The sequence below is a fragment of the Pseudophryne corroboree genome, chromosome 8, assembly GCF_028390025.1.
Source record: "Pseudophryne corroboree isolate aPseCor3 chromosome 8, aPseCor3.hap2, whole genome shotgun sequence".
NCBI classification, from domain to species: Eukaryota; Metazoa; Chordata; class Amphibia; order Anura; family Myobatrachidae; genus Pseudophryne; species Pseudophryne corroboree.
The window spans coordinates 202,734,472-202,738,201 of record NC_086451.1 but is presented as its reverse complement, the minus strand read 5'-3'; positions in this window follow the sequence as shown (position 1 = coordinate 202,738,201).

The following is a 3,730-nucleotide window of genomic DNA, read 5'->3' as shown; positions in this document are numbered from 1 at the left end:
TTGACATGGTCATTAAGTCGACATGAACAAGGTCGACATGGGAAAGCGTCACCAAGGTTTTTTTTAAACTTTTTTTGGTGTTGTTCTCTTTGTAAAGTAATCGGAAACCGCAATTAGTGCACCGTGTCCCCTCGCATGGCTGGCTTTGCTTGCCATGCTTCGGGCAAGGTGCCTCGCTCCGCTACCGCTGCGCACGGCACAGGGTACTATTCCCAATCGTAGTCCACGTGGATCGTAAAGTATGAAAATTTAAAAAAAATTCAAAAAAGTGAAAAACGCATGTCGACTTTTTTTCCATGTAGACCTAATGACCGTGTCGACCTAATGCATGTAGACCAATAGTGTTCAACCTAATGACTGTCGACCTAAGTGTGGTCGACCTAATGACCGTATCCCAGTGCAAGGAAGCCCCTTGTGGGTTCGCTGCGCTCGCCAAGCTGCAGGCTCCTCAGTGATGAGTCTATTCCCACTCTATGGGTGTCGTGGACACCCATGAGTGGGAATAGTCCCTGTTAGTCAGCATGCCGACTGTCAGGATTGTGAAGGGACGGGATGTAGGCGTCAGTATTGTGACCAGCCGGTCACATAACTACATCCCCATTGATAGCAGGCTTAGCAGCAGCACCCAATGTCAAAGTGCAGCAACGAAGGCAAATAAGGTATTAGCACGCATGAACAGGGAATTGAGACAAGGGATTAGAGTGTAATCCATTCACTGTATAAATCATTGGTACGGGCGCGTCTTGAATATTGTGTACACAGGGACGGTGCTAGGGTGTTCGGCGCCCTCCTGCAAAATATAAATACATGCAGGGCCGGGGGGTTACCATGGCCTCTTGGGCCCCTGAGCTGCAGGAGATCCGTGCAAGCCTATGGATGTGAACTCTCTGCCCACACACACTCTGTGCAGCGCTAGTTACGGCTCTGCACACAGTGCTGTAACTAGACATTTTACCGCTGTGTGCAAGAGAGGGTATCAACCCCCTCTGTACGTAAAATAGAGGCAGTGCGCGCCGCAAGCGCGCGCCCAAAATATAGGGGCATGGCTTCGTGGGGAAGGGGTGTGGCCACAAAATACCAATTCATAGTACATATTATAGTAGTTTCCATTATTCAAATTATGCCACACAGTAGCGCCAGGTAGAGCCCCCTTTGCACATTACAGCCAACAGATTCCCCTTTTTACACATTACGGCAGACAATGTCCCCCTTTTTACACATTACGGCAGACAGCATCCCCCTTTTTACACATTATGGCAGACAGCATCCCCCTTTTTACACATTACATCAGACATCGTCCCCTTTTTACACATTACGGCGGACAGAGTCCCTTTTTTACACATTACGGCTGACAGCGTCCCCCTTTTTACACATTACGGCAGACAGCATCCCCCTTTTAACACATTACGGCGGACAGAGTCCCCTTTTTACCCATTACGATGGACAGAGTCCCCTTTTTACACATTACGGCAGCCAGCGTCCCCCTTTTTACACATTATGGCAGCCAGCGTCCCCCTTTTTACACATAACATCAGACATCGTCCCCTTTTTACACATTACGGCGGACAGAGTCCCTTTTTTACACATTACAGCTGACAGCGTCCCCCTTTTTACACATTACGCCAGACAGCGTCCCCCTTTTTACACATTACGGCGGACAGAGTCCCCTTTTTACCCATGACGGTGGACAGAGTCCCCTTTTTACACATTACGGCAGCCAGCGTCCCCCTTTTTACACATTATGGCAGACAGCGTCCCCCTTTTTACACATTACGGCGGACAGAGTCCCCTTTTTACCCATTATGGCGGACAGAGTCCCCTTTTTACACATTACGGTAGCCAGCGTCCCCCTTTTTACACATTACAGCAGCCAGCGTCCCCCTTTTTACATATTACGGCAGAGAGTGACCACTTTTTAAATACAAACAAACATACACACACACACACACACACACACACTTTCTCTCTCACACTCTTTTTACATTCCCTTACCACAATCTTGCTGGCCAGATCTTCCACAGTCTGCTAGCCTGGTCCGTGTAGCTCCGCCCCCTTGGTCCATGTAGCTCCGCCCCATTGGTTCATGTAGCTCCGCCCCCTTTCGTCAGAGCAAACACTGATACTCCTCTCTCTGTCACATGGGACAGAGGAGAAGGAGTCATGCTGCCGGCGCTGCTGCGGCTGCCTGTCAGTGTGACAGGGCAGGTGCAGCAGCCAGCAGCAGGGGGACAGGACGGCGCTTCAGCAGGGATGCAGAGCAGTGAAGGCGTCTCTCCTGCCCGGCGCCTACTTGCACTGCATCCCTTTGCTGAGCGGGTAGCGCCGGGCCTGTGTGTACAGTTCTGAGCACCTCACTATGAAATATAATACAATACATGGAGCTATCAGGTGATTTGTTTATTGAGAGATCTCTACTCAGGACAGGCGGACACCATCTGAGGTTAGAGGAGAAGACATACCTAGCAAAGGAAGGGGTTCTTCACAGTAACGGCAGTAAAGATTTGGAACTATCTGCCAGAGAAGGTAGTAATGGCGGACTCAGGGGGCCATTCAGACCTGATCGCTCGCTAGCTGGTTTTTGCAGTCCTGCGTTCACATAGTCACCGCCCACCGGGGAGTGTATTTTAGCTGAACAAGTGTGCAATTGCATGTGCAGCCGAGTGGTACAAAAAACTTTGGAAAGTTTCTGAGTTGCCCAAGACTTACTCAGCCGCTGCAATCACTTCAGTCTGTCCGGGGCCGGAATTGACATCAGACACCCTCCCTGCAAACGCTTGGACACGCCTGCATTTTTCCAACCACTCCCTGAAAACGGTCAGTTGCCACCCACAAACGCCTGCTTCCTGTCAATCTCCTTGCGATCGGCTGTGCGAATGGATTCTTCGTAAAACCCATCGCACAGCAATGATCCGCTTTGGACCCGTGCAACGTGCCTATGCATTGCGGTACATACGCATGCGCAGTTCTGACCTGATCGCAGTGCTGCAAAAAACGCTAGCGAGCGATCAGGTCTGAATTACCCCCTCAGTTAATATGTTTAAAAATTGGTTAGATAAATACCTAACTGAAAAATATATCCAAGGATATAGCATTTAATAAATTAGACTAAAAACATAACTTCATCTGGGTTATTATAGTTAAATTATAGTTACATACAGAATAGTGTAGGAAATATAATACAGGTTGAACTCGATGGACAACTTGTCCTTTTTTCAACCCCATTAACTATGTTACTAAGTTACCTCACAGCTCATTATGTTGTTTTCACCATACTGGCCAAAGGTTGTAGTGCGCTGGCTGACTAAGTGACAGAGCAGAGGAACAAACACAAAGCAGTTTAAAAGAATATGGCACTTCTATGAAACCTGGCGGCACCGCCTGACAGACAGATGGCAGTATAACAAATCATGAAACCACATAGAATGTTTTGCCATTAGTCAAGAACTAATAGCGTAAAATGAATTTGCATTACTGTTTGTTGGCAACACATTATATTGCACGTCATGCTGCTAAATGTAGTTTGTTCACCTCTCACATCTCACATCAATGGCACGTGGTGGTCCATAGTTTCCACGTTGGTTTATCACAATGGTGCCATTTTTCCAGTCACAGTACACCTTCACTGCAGCAGCACGCGAACAGTTGATAAACTGTGCTGTTTCAGAAAAACTGGCGCCCTTGGCCTGAAAGCTGATAATCATCCCTTTTTGCAACTCGGATAGATTGCCCA